The 18,718-nt window shown below is 45.4% G+C and overlaps 2 non-coding genes across 2 annotated transcripts; one reads left to right on the top strand and one right to left on the bottom strand.

Moving 5' to 3' along the window:
• Positions 1-13,705: 13,705 nt before the first annotated feature.
• LOC120925657 lies at positions 13,706-13,864 on the bottom strand. The gene has a single exon (XR_005746875.1). It is a non-coding gene; the product is annotated as a U1 spliceosomal RNA (small nuclear RNA).
• A 4,314-nt stretch (positions 13,865-18,178) lies between these two features.
• Positions 18,179-18,319, top strand: LOC120925332. Its single transcript, XR_005746617.1, has one exon. It is a non-coding gene; the product is annotated as a U4 spliceosomal RNA (small nuclear RNA).
• Positions 18,320-18,718: the final 399 nt, after the last annotated feature.

The raw sequence follows: 18,718 nt of genomic DNA, 5'->3' as shown, positions 1-18,718 counted from the left end.
GACAATTTAAATTGTGGATTCACCCTAGTTTTCATTCCTTACCATTATTATTGAATGTGAAATCCCAAATTTTGGGTTGTCTCCAGAAACCTAATAGAGGGGAAATCTTCCAATGGGGACACTAGATTTGGTGACCTGGGGGTTTCCAAGGAATTCTACTAATTTGCAGGGGTGTTTGGCTATGGGACAGGAAGTGAATGGAGATCTCTACAATAGGTCACAAATTGGGGGGAAAATCTGACCCTCCCTTGCTCTATCCAAAAAAAGGTTTTGCATACAGTTCTACTTTAAGGAGTAGGTAGACCTCCACACCGCCAACATTCTTGGAAAGCTCTGATGCATTTTTGATATTTCTAGAAAGAATAATGTAACAAATCTCTAATAGTTAGAGATTTGTTATATTTTCTACTCTACTGTACAGCTGAAATTCCCTCTAGGGTGATTTCAAATGGTGAACATAACAATGCAGAAAGAAAACACAAGCTATGAAGCTGTATTTGAAGATATAGAACTATAAGAAGGTTATCCCTAACTTCATTACTATTGATCCATCAATAATTTTACCACTTTTTATTGAATCAGTGTTTCCGTTTTTATGTTGTTTTTTCTAGATAAGGCAATAAGCGTCCACAAGTAATACCAGAACATGTTGCAATGAAATAGAGTCATTCAAACAAATGAATGCCTTTATAAAACAAGGTACAATTAAATCACTAACAAATACCTAGAGAATACTAAGTCTAGATTCACATCTATGCGTTTGTGGTTGATGCATTTTTGATGCGCGTTTTGTGGTGCATTGTGCATTTTTAAACCCATTTTTTTTTTGTGTTTTTGCATGCAGTTTTCTTGCATTTTCCCCCCCCCCCCTTTACCTCTTTAACAACCGATGAGTCATCAGCTGTCAGCGGGGGTTCCCTGAATGTAAAAAAATAGAATTGCCGTAAAAAAAAAATGGTGAAAAAAAACAGTGTGGGGTCCCCTCCAGATCCCTTCAGGTCTGGTATGGATTTGGAGGGAAAACAGTGGCGGTGCATCCATTGGGGCGCTCAGGCGCCGCCCCCTCTCTCCAACCACCACCTCTGTGTACCACCCCCTCTGTGTACTATGGATAGATTCATGCATTGCATGAATCTATCCACGGCTGCTGTAGCCACCCGGCCCCCTTTCGGGCACCGGGCGCCTGATTTCCAGCTGCAGGATATGCAGCCCAGCAAGTCAGAAAAGTAGAGGGAAAGGGCGAACACCCTCCCTCCTGAACCATACCAGACTGCATACCCTCAACATAAGGGGGTGCTTTAGGACGGGGGGGCTTAGCCCCTCACTCCAAAGCATCTTTGTCCCCATGTTGATGGGCTGTGGGCAGGGGGCTTATCAGAATCTGGAAAAAAAAAGCTCTGCACTCATTGAAAACGAATGCCTCATACACACAGACGGTTTTCCTGTCAGGAAAAAAACAACGTTTTTCCCGACGTGATTCCTCTCCAGCCTGCCTTGCATACAGACGTTCATGCCAAATCCCGCCCTACCAAAGCGCGGTGACGTACAACATGTATGACGGGACTATAAAGGGGAAGTTACATTCAAATGGCACCACCCTTTGGGCTGCTTTGCTGATCTTCGGGTTAGTAAAAGTTTGGTGAGAGACGATTCATGCTTTTCATGCATTAAACGATGCAATAATTTACAGCGTGATGAATGTGCTATCTCCATTATGAACGCTAGTTTTACCAGAACGAGCGCTCCCGTCTCATACTTGATTCTGAGCATGCACGTTTTTTTTCCCCTTAGGAAAAGCATACACACGAGTGGTTTTCGCGACGGGAAAAAGACCGCCGGGAATCATGACAGGAAAAAAGAGCTGGTTCTAATTTTTTTGCAGGCAGTTTTCTCCTCGGGAAAACTGCTATGGAGCATACACACAACCGGTTTTCCAGACAAAAAGCAAACATGGCAATTTTCCCGTCAGGAAAACCGGTCGTGTGTACGAGGCATAAGACCACCGACTACCTGCTCCTTAGTTTGACAGTTTTTAAAAAGGTAAGGGGTGGGGCCACCCGGGGATGTGACCTGGTGGCCCTGCCCCCTGTGACATCACCGCCCCAGTTTGCACTGGGTGGTGACGTCACATGGGGAGCGGGACCCTTCAATGAGCAGTGAGCAATGGCGAATTGATCTCTCACCTACACTACTAGCAATGCATTTTTTTCCCACTACTGTAATGGGTCTTGTATACGCCGTTGTTAGAGACACCCCAATTTTTGCTGTCTGTCTTTATTCTCTGTTATTAGTCATTTAATATTTAAATAAAAATATTAATGAAAATTATTTTGCAGGGGGTGGTAATCAGTGATCTGCTCTGGGTGTCAAATATGCCCTAGGACTTTCAAAAAAGTAAAAAAGTATGGTAAAAGCTGTGTTTATTGGCACTTTTGGTCAACTTGAGAAAAACCACAACTACATCCTGAAAATTGCAGATGTGATAATTTACTTGAAAGACTGACAAATATAGTAAACATCTGTAATCATTTCCTACTTGTGGTCCTAAAAATTCACATTTTAGATCCTAAAGTTGTATCTTCTCTGTACAGTTCTGTGTGCTTTTTTTCTGCACAAAATGCATGCACAGTGTTTTCCATGTATTCCAATGGCTCTAGTTGTCTCTAGTTCACACCATGCAGTGAGTTTCCAGTCAGTTTCTGCACCGGAAACTGACTGCATGGTGTGAACCAGAGCCAACTAGAGCCATTGGAATACATGAAAAACACTGCATGCATTTTGAGTGCAGAAAAAATGCACATGAAACTGTACGGAACTGCGTCTGGTGCGAACTGGCCCTTAAGGCCGGGTTCACACCTATGTGAATTGGTTGCAGCTTAAACCGCATCCAATTCGCATAACATTATAAAATACATTGATTTTAATGAGGCTGGTTCACATATGTGTGATGTATTCGCACTGGGCATTGCCGAAAAAACGTGTGCGTTTTCTAGGCATTGCGGTGCGGCTCAGGTGCGAATTCAGGCCCATTATCTTCTATGGGCACACATCTGATTCGCAGATGTGTTAATTTCTCATCAGGATTTCTCTCATTCACCTCAATACACTTCCCTCCTCCCCCTCCCCCTCCCCTCTTCCAGGTCTCCAAATTCGCAGCTAAAACGGAGATGATCTGCTGAACAGTTCTCTTATCTCTCTGCAGAGAAAAGAGAGCTGAAATTCGCACCGCACAAGTGTGAATCCAGCCTAAAGCGGAGTTCCAGCCTGGGTGAAAAAAAGTATTTTAATTAATATAAGTACACTTACCTGTCCAGGGAGCACGTGATGTCGGCACCCAAAGCCGACCCGTCCATTGGCTCTGTGTGCTTACTAAGGGAAACAGGCAGTGAAGCCTTGGGGCTTCACTACCTGTTTCCTACTGCGCTAGTTGCGCGGCGCTTTCTGAATGGTCCCGTCGTCTTCTCGGACACACATAGGTCTCAGAAGGTGACAGGGGGAAGGAGGAAGTCATGAGAAAACCTGTGGAACTGACGTACACCACTGCAACGCCGTGGGACGGAAGTCCCCGAAGAAAATGTACAAAAAGGTATGAAAAAAAAAAAAAAATATCCAGAAACAAGGGGGAGTGCTTCTGTTTTTATAGGAGTTCAATTTTTTGCTGGAACGTCGCTTTAAAGGGGCTGTAAAGGTACAATTTTTTTTTCCTAAATAGCTTCCTTTACCTTAGTGCAGTCCTCCTTCACTTACCTCATTCTTCCATTTTGCTTTTAAATGTCCTTATTTCTTCTGAGAAATCCTCACTTCCTGTTCTTCTGTCTGTAACTACACACAGTAATGCAAGGCTTTCTCCCTGGTCACGTAATGTCACTGATGTCAGTCCCCCCCCCAGTGTCACTTAGTGTCAGATTGTCCGCTGCACTATCTCAATCCTATTATAAGTCACTGATCACTGCCATTAGTAGTATAAAAAATTTAATTCAAATATATATACCATAATTTGTAAGCAATATAATTTTCACACAAACCAATCAATATACACTCGTTGGGATTTTTTTTTTTTTTTTTTATCAAAAAAAAAATCAAGTCAATGTAGCATAATACATTTTGGCCAAAATGTATGAAGAAAAATTTATATATATATATATATATATATATATATAAATAAATAAATAAATAAATTTATATATATATATATATATATATATATATATAGTATATGTTTTATAGCCTTAAAATAAAAAAATATTGTTTCTTTTTCTTGTTTCTTTTTCAAAATGTTCAATCTTCTTTTTGTTTATATCGCAAAAAAAAAAAAAAAACACAGTGGTGTTCAAATACCACCAAAAGAAAGCTCTATTTGAGTGAAAATAAAAATAAAAATATATAAATTCCATTTGAGTACAGACCCTGCAATTACTAGTTAAAATAGCAGAGTGCAGAATAGCAAAAAATGGCCTGGTCACGAAGGGGGTAAAATCTTCTGGAGCTCAAATGGGTAATCAGTCCAAATCACATTATATACTGGCAAACCAACATTTCCATTTAGTATGTTTCCAGATAAGCTCTGCCTTTTCTTCTCCCATTTGTTTTTGATCCAGAAAAAAATGAAAATTCACATTTAGAAATTACAATTTTGCATGCCTTGCTAACAGGTATGACAAGTTCACTTTTTTTTTTTTTTATAAAAGCTTTATTTAAAACTCCACATATATACATAGTCTAAGTTCACTACTATTAACTACAGAACACCTCCTCCTGTGTTATGGAGATAAGACAAGCGAGAAGTGTTATATAGTCCTAATACGCTACGCCGCCGTACCTTACCTGGCTTTAGTTCGAATCCTTAAAGATTTTGTGCCGTAAGTTACGCCGGCGTAGTCTATCTCTGGCGGCGTAACGGCGCGTAATTAAAATCTGCGATTAGGGGGCGTGTTTTATTTAAATGAAGCGCGTCCCCGCTCCGAATGAACTGCGCATGCGCCGTCCCTAAATTTCCCGCCGTGCATTGCGCTAAATGACGTCGCAAGGACGTCATTTTTTTTTAACATAGACGTGAATTACGTCCATCCCGATTCACGGACGACTTACGCAAAAAAAAAAAAAAATTCAAATGAAACGCGGAAACGACGGCCATACTTAACATGGCAAGTCTAACTATACGCCGCAAAACAGCAGCTTTAACTATACGCCAGAAAAAGCCAACTAGAGACGACGTAAGAGAATGCGACGGCCGCGCATACGTTCGTGGATCGTCGGAAATAGCTAATTTGCATACTCGACGCGGAAAACGACGAGAACTCCACCCAGCGGACGCCTAAGTATTGCATCTAAGATCCGAAGGCGTACGAAGCCATACGCCTGTCGGATCTAACCCAGATGCCGTCGTATCTTGGTTTGAGGATTCAAACCAAAGATACGACGTAGAAAATTTGAAAGTACGCCGGCGTATCAGTAGATACACCAGCGTACTCTCTTTGTGGATCTGCCCCCTAATGTCCAATTGTGGTGAGCCTCTGCGAATTGTAGCCTCAGTTTCCTGTTCTTAGCTGACAGCAGTGCTTCAAGGTTCGATCTGTTGTGCATTCAGAGATGGTATTCTGCATACCTTGGTTGTAACGACTGGTTATTTGAGTATTGCCCTGTACACACGATCGGTTCATCCGATGAAAACAGTCTGATGGATTTTTTCATCAGATATCCGAAGGAAGCTGACATTCATCAGTCGTGCCTACACACCATCAGTTAAAAAAACGATCGTGTCAGAACGCGGAGAGGTAAAACACAACGACGTGCTTAGAAAAATTAAGTTCAATGCTTCCGAGCATGCGTCGACTTGATTGTGAGCATGCGTAGATTTTTAACCGATGGACTTGCCCACAGACGATCATTTTTTTCGATCGGTTTTTTAACCATCAGATAATTTTAAAACAAGTTCCTAGTTTTTTCACCGATGGGGCCCACACACAATCGGTTCGTCTGATGAAAACGGTCCATCAGACCACTTTCATCAGACGAACCGATTGTGTGTACGTGGCATTACTGTTTTCTTTCTATCATATAGAACCAGTCTGCCCATTCTCCTCTGACATCAAAAGGGCATTTCTGTCCACACAGCTGCCTCTCACTGGATATTTTCTCTTTCTCTCTGTAAACCCTAGAAATTACATGACATTTATACTTTTTTGGTACATGCTTGTGCTCTGAAATAGTCACCTGTTAGGTACTATGTCTTATTATTAGATAGACAGGCTCTCCTCTCATGTCTAGGCCGGAGGAAAGAGCGAAAAGAAGGGACGGGGAGGGGACAGAGCATTTTTAGCAGCAGAGAAAGATGAGTCTCGCCCGGCAGAGACCAACTTAGCTTTCAGTTGTTTTAAGTATTTTTAGACTGGAGGAGGCTGCCTATCTCTAGTAACATACATAAGCCACAAAGCACATGTCTATTTTTATTGTGCTTTCTCTGTGGATTAGATATCAGGAAGGTGTTCGCCCATTAGTGGGCCACAGGGACGTGAGGGGGCTATTTCTGAACATAATCCCTTTTCTTGGCTAGATGGAAGATGGTAGTAAATCACACCTGGGTCAGCATTGCCGGACTCGTTCAAATGTTTAAATCTGATCTCACATTTATTCCATTTTTGCAGTATAGCTACTCATCTGTATGCAAGCAATGCCATCCATGTGTTGCTGCTTATTATGGCTTGTTTTGGCACTTGAAAGTACAGGAGTTCTTCTCCGTTTCCCACGGGGAAAGACTACACAGAAATAAAATTGTGGTCAGGAAGGCTGAAAAGACAGAAAAAAAATATTGGGGTAGATTCAGGTAGGGCTGCGCACTCTTACGGAGGCGCAGCGTACCGTTTTAACGCTACGCCTCCGTAAATTACTCGCGCTACGCTTCATTCACGAAGCAGTAGCTCCGTAATTTGCGCGGAAGCTCCGAAAAACTGGCCGGCGTAAGCGCGCGTAATTTAAATGACCCCGTAGGGGGCGTCGATCATTTAAATTAGGCGCGTTCCCGCGCCGAACGTAGTGCGCATGCTCCATCGGGAAACTTTCCCGACGTGCATTGCGGTAAATGACGTCGCAAGGACGTCATTTGCTTCAACGTGAACGTAAATAGCGTCCAGTGCCATTCACGATTCACTTACGCAAACAACGTAATTTTCAAAAATCGCGACGCGGGAACGACGGGTATACTTGGCATTGGCTGCTCCTGCTAATAGCATGAGCAGCCTTACGCAGAAACCGACGAACGCAAACGACATAAAATGCGAACGCCGGGCGCGCGTACGGTTGTGAATCGGCGTGAGTATGCAATTTGCATACTCTACGCTGACCACTACGGGAACGCCACCTAGCGGAACGGGGATCTGTCAATGTAAGCAGGCAGATCCCCGTTCTGTCAGGGGAGTAGAGAAATATCTGCTGTTCCAAGTTATCAGGAACAGCAATATCCCTCTACTCCCTGTCAGTCCACTTCCCCCCCATAGTTAGAAACACCTCCCTCCCTAGGGAACACTTAACCCCTTGATTACCCCCACCGTTAACCCCTTCCCTGCCAGTGACATTTATACCGTAATTTATAGCACTGTATGAATGTCAATGGTCCCAAAAAAGTGTCAAAAGTGTCCTATCTGTCCGCCACAATGTCGCAGTCCCACTACCCATTACTAGTAAAAAAAAAAATGTATAATAAAAATGGCATACATCTTTTCTTGTGAAAAAAAAAAATTCCATACATCTATCTCCTATTTTGTAGACGCAATAACTTTTGCACAAACCAATCAATATATGCTTATTGCGATTTTATTTTGTTTTTGCCAAAAATATGTAGAAGAATACATATTGTCCCAAACTGATGAATACATTTGTTTTTTTATTTTTTGAGGATATTTATTATAGCAAAAAGTAAAAAAAATATACCGTATTTATCGGGGTATAGCGCGCTCCCGTGTATAGCGCGCACCCCTAAAGTTGCCCGAATTCCTGTGGAAAAAAGATGTTTTGTACTTACAGTTTTGGTGTCTTGCGCGGCGTCCATCGGCGGCCTCGTCGGTTCCGGCGTCCGTCTGTGGCTTCGGGTGTCCTCTTCGTTGGGTCCGGCGTCCTTCTGCGGCGTCCTCGCGTCCTCCCCGCTCGTTTCCCACGCCGAGTTTGAATACTGCACCGACATATACCGAGCGCAGTACACTCGTGTATCGTCGGGCAGGCTCGGCAACTCTCGCGCTGACGTCCTGTACGCTCAGGACGTCAGTGTGAGAGGCGCCGAGACTGCCCGAAGATACACGAGTGTACTGCGCTCGGTATATGACGGCGCAGTATTCAAACTCGTGGCGGGAAAGCGGGTATCGGCGTATACCGCGCACCCACGATTTTGCCCCGATTTTTAGGGCAAAATAGTGCGCGGTATACGCCGATAAATACGGTATATATTTTTTTTAAATTGTCGGTCTTTTTTTGTTTATAGTGCAAAAAAATAAAAACCGTAGAGGTGATCAAATACCACCAAAAGAAAGCTCTATTTGTTGCGTACATCGTCACATTACAGCGCAATTGGCAGTTAAAGCTACGCAGTTCCGTATCGTAAAACATGGCCTGGTAATTAAGGGGGGAAATCCTTCCAGGGCTGAAGTGGTTAACTGAATGAGATTCTTGGTGGAATGCATATCAATGCGTGTCAAAACAAGTCAATGCAAGCGTGAAATTTTTTATGTCAGGCCAGGATCATAGCCAATAAACACTTTTTTTTAACATTATCTCACTTAAAATCTACATTTAAACAATACCCCCCTTTCTTTTTTTTACAAAGAGTAAAAAGAGACCATAACCATTATCAAGTTTTTATTATTGTCTAGGTCCCCATTGTGGAAATGTTTACTTACCATTGGTGACCATCAATGGCGGCTGGGGCTCAAAATTTTCGGGGGGCGCAAACAAACTGGAAAAAAAAAAAACATCAATTGCCACCACTGTGCCCATTAAACGCAGCCACTGTGCCCATTAAACGCAGCCACTGTGCCCATTAAACGCAGCCACTGTGCCCATTAAACGAAGCCACTGTGCCCATTAAACGAAGCCACTGTGCCCATTAAACGCCACCAGTTTGCCCCCTCAAACGCCGCCAGTTTGCCCCCTCAAACGCTGCCAGTTTGCCCCCTCAAACGCTGCCAGTTTGCCCCCTCAAACGCTGCCAGTTTGCCCCCTCAAATGCAGCCAGTTTGCCCCCTCAAATGCAGCCAGTTTGTGCCCCTAATTGCAGCCAGTTTGTCCCCCCAATTGCAGCCAGTTTCCCCCCAGCCCGGCACTTACCTTCCTCGGGTCAGCGCCGTCCTTTTACACGCTCCCTCTGTGTCTTCTCTCGTCCTCAATGTCGCTTCAGCCAATCAGGTGACCGGTAACCAGACCCAGTGCACCCGATTGGCTGAGAGGCGGGTCAGTGTTAGGGAAGCGATTCCCTAACACAGCACTGTTTAACTAGGGAACGCACAGCCTGTGTGCCCTCTGGTTAACCATTTGGAAGCCGATTAGAGCCCGCAGGCTCTAATCAGGAAGCCTATTAGAGCCTCACGCTCTAATCAGGCACTTCCAAAAAACACCCACCGCTGTTATTCAGATGGCCGACGCTCAACAGCTGAATAGTGGGCGGCAGCGGCAACAATACATAGATTTATGCAATGCATGAATCTATATATTGTTGATTGATGGGTGCAGGAGAGAGGAGGCGGCGCTCCTGCGCCTACTATAGACACACCGCCACTGGTGACCACTGTCTTTTGAAGAGGATACACTATACAATGTGATTGTACAATCTCTGTAAAATTTCCTTACAGTTACCTTAACTATGTAATATGAGGACAAACCTCAGGCTGGCCATACATTATACAAATTTCTTGTACAATTTTCCTTTAGATTTACCAAAACCATATAATATGAGCTCAAACCTAAACACTTTCAACTTGGATGCAATTAGTCAGGCCCTTGCACTACATAGTTGAAGGTACATCTAAAGGAAATTGAAAAACGCATGGCCAGCCTAAACAATCTATTCAATTAGTAGCAATGCAGGCTTTGCAGCTATAATAGTCTCCACTTTTCAGAGGTTTTTAGAGTTTGAGGGAATGGAATTTTTGCCCATTCAGTCAAAAGAGCATTTGTGGGGTCAGGTATTGATGTTGGACAAGAATGCAAGCTTTGCCATTAGCATTCCAGTTCATCCCAAAGGTGTTCAGTAGGGTTGAGGTCAGGGCTCTGTGCAGGTCACTTAGGTTCCTTTACACCATGATGTCTTTATGGACAGGGGCTTGGTCATGCCAAGACGGAAAAAGGTCTTGTACAAACTGGTGGAAAAATGTTGGAATTGCACAATGGCCTAAAATGTCTTTGTGTGCCGTAACATTAATGGTGCTCTTCAATGAAAAAAAAAAAAAAACACTTAAAGTGGACCTTCACTCATCAGGGGAACTAGGCATTATTGCACTCTGTGCAACTCAGTGTACGGTCTACAGTTTTGACACGGAAGTCGGAAGAAGGAGCGTCTTTCTTCTTTTCGCTTGTGATTGAACAGGACGGGACAGCGCCCCAGGTGTAATCATCCCAGTACTACAACCACAGCGACTTCACTAATCTATCGGAGAGAAAATATTAAACGAAACGCGTAGGTGTGGCTTGCGTCCCGACGCCATCACGTCTTACACAGCAAGCAGGGACAGCGGGAGGATTCGAGGAGAAGATGCCGAGATCAGTCGTTCATACAGGCGGATGCCATGTTTCAATGCATGCATTGTCAGCCCAATTGTAAGTGCAATACTTTTTTTAAAAAAAATATGGCTGTTGAAGCAATATTACGCTATGGGGATTCTATCTTTTCTCCCTTCTGAGACACATCTGAAGGTACCATCTAGGACAGGGGTCCTCAAACGTTTTAAACAGGGGGCCGGTTCACTGTCCCTCAGACCGTTAGAGGGCCGGACTATAAAAAAAAAATATGAACAATTTCCTATGCACACTGCACATATGTTATTTTGAGCCCACCCTCACCGTCATTTCAAGCCATCATTGCAAGCCCACCCTCACTGTCATTTAAGACCATCATTGCAAGCCCCCCCTCACCACCATTGCAAGCCCCTCACGGTCATTGCAACCCTCCCCCTTCATCATTATAAGCCCCTCATTGCAAGCCCCCCCTCACAATCATTAATTGCAAACCGATCATGATCATTGCAAGCCCCCCCACCTCACCATCATCATTACTTCATCATCATCATCATCCCCTCATTGCAAGCCCCCCTCACCATCATCATTGTAAGCCCCTCATTGCAAGCCCCCCCCCTCACAATCATTAATTGCAAGCTGATCAAGATCATTGCAAGCCCCCCCAATCATCATCATCATCCCCTCATTGCAACCCCCCCTCACCTTTGCAAGCCCCCCTCACCATCATCAGCCCCTCATTGCAACCCCCCTCACCATTGCAAGCCCCTCATTGCAAGCCACCCTCCCACCGTCATCATTACATCATCAGCCCCTCATTGCAAGCCCCCCCCCCCCACCACCACCATCATTTCATCATCAGCCCCCCCCCCCCACCATCATCATTTCATCATTATCAGCCGCCCCCACCATCATCATTGCATCATAATTTCATCATCATCAGCCCCCCCCATCATCATCATCATCATCATTACATCATCTTTTCATCATCATCAGCCCCCCTCCCACCATCATTATCATCATTACATCATCATTTCATCATCATCAGCCCCCCCCCACCACCATCATTACATCATCATTTCATCATCATTAGCCCCCCTCACCATCGCGAGCCGCCCCCCTCCCTCACCAACGTAAGCCCCTCACAGCTTTTCTCCTTACTGTGCCAAACTGCTGTCACGGTCCCGCTGTGTCACGGTCCCGCTGTGTCATGAAGCCCACAGTGTTGGTAACAGTTCTGGTGCACTGTGATAAATGTCCCGCCTCCTTATCTTAGACCAGCTTGTGTGATAGACAGAACACTGGCTCTATCACACAAGCTAGTCTAGGAGGAGGAGGGCGGGACATTTATCACAGCGCGCCCGAACTGTTTACACTGTGATCTCCGTGACACAGCGGGATCGCTGTGTAACAACCTGCCGTGTAACCAGTGTTGCCTGTCAGGGTCGGGTGGGCCGGTTAAAAGTCCTCCGTGGGCCGCGGGCCGTAGTTTGAGGACCCCTGATCTAGGATCTAGGAACCGGATACCCCTCAGTCTTGTTGGGAGACTATAAAAATATCCTGTGCCCATACTGACCGCTGTAGTGGTCATTAGCTTCGGTAAGCAGACTACAACACTTTATCACTTGGGTGTTTTCTGGTGGATAGATCGCATGGATCTTTTCTGATGTTACATCTTGAACATTATATCAGCGATTCACCTGATTCACATTGGATCTTTCATTCTTTGGATTTTTCAATTATCCACCATTATTTATGTTTGGACTTCACTTATTACACTTGTCTACTATATAGTATGAATTCTGATTTCCTGTGCATTCAGGAACCTTTTTCATAATCATATTTCTATATATTTTATATAAAAAATTTTTACATTGTTTGTGTTCTTTATATATATATATATTTTTTTTTTTTTTGAAAAGCCTATGGCGTGTGAACACACCCAAAAAACTCCACCCGGTGCAGAAAAAATGTGCACACACATAAAGAGTGTTCACAAAAACGTGCAGACGGGTGCAACGTCAAGTGGTCCTCCTGTGAAGAGGGACCCAAACCCTGATCCCCTGGGGCGTTAGGCTCCAGACGGGGACTGAGGTACTGTGGTCCGAGCAACCGAAGCCGACACGGACCCAACTTCCTCGGAGGGACTGCCGAAACAGAACCCTCCCAGTACTAGGTGGGGCTCCCCCGAAGGGAGACTCCATGAGAGCAGGCAAACTAAGCAAGAACGCCATGTCCACCCACTCCCAAGACGTTCAGGGCTGGCCCGAGGACCCGCACCCTACTAATCACACAGTGACAAAACGTGCACAACAAAAAAAGACAAAAAAGTGACAAACACAGGCTTAAATAAAATAAAGTGGGGGAAGGGATAGTGGAGAGGAGAGTGAAAGAAGTGGCCATTGTGGTGAAACAATGACCAGGCCCTCCGGCCAGGAATAAAAAATTCCTCCGGTCCTAGCCAAAAGCCCCGGCCCAGGAGGCAGGTGCTAAAAAAAGTGTGTATCTGGTGCAGTGACCGTGGTATCCTTCAATCAATGTGTCCCTCACACACAGTGATCTTCGGATACCCCTGGACTGCCACTCCAGGGGCACATGCACCATAGGCTTTTCGTTCCATATCCGACCCCCCCGACCGGCCAGTGCAGCCCTCCACCCCTGCCAGCCAACCCGGCGGATTTGCATGGTCCTGCCCCATCATATCCCAGGGCATTACCAGCTCCTCCTACCGGATCGCTGACAGAGATAGCACTTACACCAGCCAGCCAGAAGGCCAGACTAGAACTCGGCAAAAAAGACCAAGACCAAGCACAGCACCCATCCTCACCAGGAGCACCCTTCCAGATGGCTCAGACTCAACCATGGGCCAGCCCCCAGTATTCTGTCGGGCAGCACAGCGTAGTCCCTGCTGAAACCATCCTTCCAGATGCAATGACGTCATTGGAGTGCATCCACCCTCCCCATGTAGGAGGTGCTTCAGCGCTCTGCTGACAACTGATGAGGCCAGATACCACACCCAGTCCTAGCCAAAAGGCCGAGAAGCGGCAGGGAAGACAACCACGATCAGCACGGCCTAGAGTGTGCAATAGCCGTGCCTCGCCCTGGGAGAACCGCCTTCATGATCATGGTGTCTCCCCTGCCAGGTAAGTATTGTGTTCTTTATATATATACCTATGTTCATATTATAGACTATTGTGTCTCAGCCTACTATACAGTTAAAGCTTGTGCCACCATAACACTCATCAGCTGATTGACCTACAACTAGGTGGTGGTGCTTGTGAAAGACCGAAAATTGTCCGTCTATTTGCATGTGTATGTCCACCCTGAGATTGTCTGACACTGTGTAACACTGCATGGGCTGGTCAATATTGCAATGACACTCAAGTAGAAAAACTGCTGTGCCGGCCAAATCCAATTATATTGTGGTATAGATCCCAGTTTTTTGTGATGTCACTCTTTATGTGTGTGCACATTTTTCCCTGCACCGGGTGGAGTTTTTGGATTGTGTTTTGCACGCCACAGGCTTTTCAACAGAAAAATTGTGGTATAGATCAGTATTTCTTAACCTTTTTTTCAGTCAAGACACCCTTCAAAATGATGGACAATCTCAAGGCACCTCATTCTAAAATGTAAAAAACGATTCTAATAGTTTTACATAATGCAGCAGCATGGACACAAATAGAAAACCCAACATTAGAGGTAATTTATTCTTCCAAAGCAAATGCCCCCCATAGCAGTTTCCTCTGCCCCCACCCACTGTAGTGTTCTCTCCACCCCACACACACAAACTCATTGTGGAGGAAGAACTCTCCTACGTTACACAGGTGTACGGCGCAGGGCTGGATGGGGGTGGGAACTTCTGAAGTTAGCTTTTCACATTAACAGGCTGGTTATTGGCTGCTTGGATCGCCCGGCAACCAATCCCCTGCTATTTAATGCAAAAAGTTAACCACTTAAGGACCCGCTCATGTACATATACGTTGGTACTTTAACCACTAGCCGACCGCGCACCGTCATTATACGGCGGCAGGTCGGCTCTCCTGGGCGAGAGCCGTAGCTATACGGCGGCTCTTTGAGCCGCCACTAGGGGGCGCGCGCGCGCGCCCCCCGCTCGCCCCCGACTCCCGTGCGTGTGCCCGGCGGGCGCGATCGCCGCCGGGCACACGCGATCGCTCGTTACAGAGCGGGGAACGGGAGCTGTGTGTGTAAACACACAGCTCTCGTTCCTGTCAGCAGGGGAAATGCTGATTTTCTGTTCATACAATGTATGAACAGAAAATCAGTGTTTCCCCTAGTGAGGCCACCCCCCCCCCCACAGTAAGAACACACCCAGGCATACTTAACCCCTTCCCCGCCCCCTAGTGTTAACCCCTTCACTGCCAGTGGCATTTTTATAGTAATCCAATGCATTTTTATAGCACGGATCGCTATAAAAATGCCAATGGTCCCAAAAATGTGTCAAAAGTGTCCGAAGTGTCCGCCATAACGTCACAGTACCGAAAAAAAATCGCTGATCGCCGCCATTACTAGTAAAAAAAATATATTAATTAAAATATCATAAAAATACCCCCTATTTTGTAAACGCTATAACTTTTGCGCAAACCAATCAATAAACGCTTATTGCGATTTTTTTTACGAAAAATATGTAGACGAATACGTATCGGCCTAAACTGAGGAAAAAAAATGTTTTTTTATATATTTTTGGGGGATATTTATTACAGCAAAAAGTAAAAAATATTAATTTTTTTTTAAATTGTTGCTCTATTTTTGTTTATAGCGCAAAAAATAAAAACCGCAGAGGTGATCAAATACCACCAAAAGAAAGCTCTATTTGTGGGAAAAAAAGGACGCCAATTTTGTTTGTGAGCCACGTCGCACGACCGCGCAATTGTCAGTTAAAGCGGCGCAGTCCCGAATCGCAAAAAGTCCTCTGGTCTTTGGGCAGCAATATGGTCCGGGGGTTAAGTAGTTAAAGATGGATATCTCGGTAATGGCAGCAGCTGCTGCCACAACCGAGATATCCATCTTTTCTTTGTGCGGTCCTGTAAACGATAACGATGGTCTCCGCGGTGGATTCGCCGCGAGATCACCATTATCGGCGGCGGGAGAGGGGGCCCCCCCTCCCGCCGCACTCCCACGCCCTCCACCGCTTACCGGAGCCGTCAGCAGCGGTGGAGGCGATCGGGTCCTTTCCTCTCCTCGGCTGGGATATGAGTGAGGGCAAGATGGCCCCCACCCGTCCCCATAGCATAGCATTAGCATTTAAAGCGGATGTGCCACGGGAAAAATATATTAAAAGCCAGCAGCTACAAATACTGCAGCTGCTGACTTTTAATATAAGGACACTTACCTGTCCTGGAGTCCAGCGGTGATCGCAGCAGATGACGAGCCGATCGCTCGTCACCCTGCTGCTCCCCCCTCCATCCTCGGTGAGGGAACCAGGAAGTGAAGCGCTCCGGCTTCACTGCCCGGTTCCCTACGGCGCATGCGCGAGTCGCGCTGCGCCCGCCGATTGGCTCCCGCTGTGTGCTGGGAGCCGAGTGTTCCCAGCATACAACGGGGGACGGATGGGAAGGAAGGAAAAAACCCGTCCTTTGCCCGTATCGTAGGGCCGGAAGTGGGTGCAGATACCTGTCTGTAGACAGGTATCTGCACCCCCCTCCCCCCTGAAAGGTGTCAAATGTGACACCGGAGGGGGGAGGGTTCCGATCAGCGGGACTCCACTTTAGAGTGGAGATCCGCTTTAAGTCTAAATATGAGATCGGAGGTCTTTTTGGCCCCAGATCTCATATTTAAGAGGACCTGTCATGCTTCTTTCTATTACAAGGGATGTTTTTTTTTTTTGTGTAAAAATTAATAAAATAACTAAGGAAAAAAAAAGTTTTTTTAAGCACCCCGTCCCGATGAGCTTGCGCGCAGAAGCGAACATATACGTGAGTAGCGCCCGCATATGAAAACGGTGTTCAAACCACACAAGTGATGTATCGCCGCGATCGTTAGAGCGAGAGCAATAATTCTAGCCCTAGACTCCCTCTGTAACTCAAAATATGCAACCTATAGAATTTTTTAAACGTCGCCAATGGAGATTTTTAAGGTTAAAAGTTTGACACCATTCCACGAGCGGGCGCAATTTTGAAGCGTGACATGTTGGGTATCATTTTACTCGGTGTAACAGTATCTTTCACAATATAAAAAAAAATTGGGCTAACTTTACTGTTTTCTTATTTAATTCAAAAAAGTGATTTTTTTCCAAAAAAAGTGCGCTTGTAAGACTGCTGCGCAAATACGATGTGACAAAAAGTATTGCAATGACCGCCATTTTATTTTCTAGGGTGTTAGAAAAAATATATATATATAATGTTTGGGGGTTTTAAGTAATTTTCTAGCAAAAAAATTTTTTTTAATCTTGTAAACACCAAATCTGAAAAACAGCAAAGGTCCTTAAGTGGTTAAATGGTTACTAAAGGATTTTTTTTTTTTTTTTTAAACAAACATGTCATACTTACCTCCACTGTGCAGTTCATTTTGCACAGAGTGGCCCCGATCCACGTCTTCTGGGGTCCCTCGGCGGCTGTCTCTGGTCCTCCCCGCAATTACTCACCACAGTCATGCGAGACCTCGCATGGTGGTCAGTAATTGTGGGCGCGCTCCCGTGATACAGTGAGCGGCCATAGCCACTCACTGTATCACTCGCCCCTGCCCCTCGGCGCGCCGCATCACTGGATGTGATTGACAGCAGCGCCAGCCAATGGCTGCGCTCCTCTCAATCCATCCGCTCTAGCCAATCAGTGGCCAGGCTGAGCGGGGAAGAGGATCCCGGGACCGCGCGCAGGACTTTCAAGGGGTCAGGTAAGTATAAGGGGGGCTCGGGGGGGCAGTATCAGATGTTTTTTCACCTTAATGCATAGATTGCATTAAGGTGAAAAACATTTTCCTTTACAACTCCTTTAACTGCAGCAGTTCCTGCCCCCATCCAGCCCTGTGATAAAGGCCACTGTCCAATAAAGTGGAGATTGGCGAAAATGTCCGTGCGCGTGAAGTCATCACAGGCACTGACGGGCCGGACATTATGCGGTGGCCGGCTGGGTGTGGGCTGCGAGCTGTAGGTTGCCAGCCCCTGCTCTATAGCATGTGTGAAGTATTGCCAGGAGCCCTTTCCTGGAACTAATAGAAAGGAAAAAACTGCGGGAAGCTTGTTCCTAGAACTAATAGGAGGCGGAGCTGTGTGATGATTCATTTGAATACAATACCCACAATGCAGCAGTAACTCAAACAGCCTCTCTTACATATAGAGTTATAGATGATTAGTGTGTAAGAAATGTATACATGTGGTATTTGTACTATGGAATTTTTATAGGACACTTAAGATATAGAATAAAAAGAAAACAAAGCCTTCCAGTGTGACTCGCCCTCAGCTGAATGCGATGTTCCTGTGGTAGGGTGCTCACTGTGGCCATCTAAAGTTAGCTTTGCGCAGTGGCAGTATCGTAGCCAATGAGGTCAAACCGAGGCGCGATTATTGCTAATTGAAAACTTTTACCAATACCCAGTCATGACGGCTTGCAATATAGCCGGCAATGACAATTTTTGACAGTCTCTGAGGAGACTGAACTATCTGGTACAAAAATAGAAATAAGAATGCTGATAGAACTGCTGTAGATTTCATGTTAATTAACTGAAATGTTAAATTGCTAGCAATGTGGAAACCTCAGATTATGAGTGTGGCAAACCTAGCCACTTCTGGAACACTGGACGTTACATGTCAAAGGGTTGTCTGTATTGTATGCTATGTATTCTGCTGGGTCTTATGTGGGCATAGTAATTCGTATGCTAGCAGCCGTAAGCCACTAGCATTCAAATACTTTGTTTTATGTTGCCCAATCGGTGTTCGGCAGTTTTAAACCGAACTCCCACAACACATAACCCCAGACCCCAGCTATCAACCGACTTTTCCCTCGTGCATCAATGCCTGATGGGAGAATTATCCAAAATGTTAAGTTCCCCA

This window comes from Rana temporaria, chromosome 1, assembly GCF_905171775.1.
Source record: "Rana temporaria chromosome 1, aRanTem1.1, whole genome shotgun sequence".
In the NCBI taxonomy this organism is placed as follows: Eukaryota; Metazoa; Chordata; class Amphibia; order Anura; family Ranidae; genus Rana; species Rana temporaria.
The sequence above is the reverse complement of the archived record's forward strand: the minus strand, read 5'-3'. Positions and strand labels throughout refer to the sequence as shown.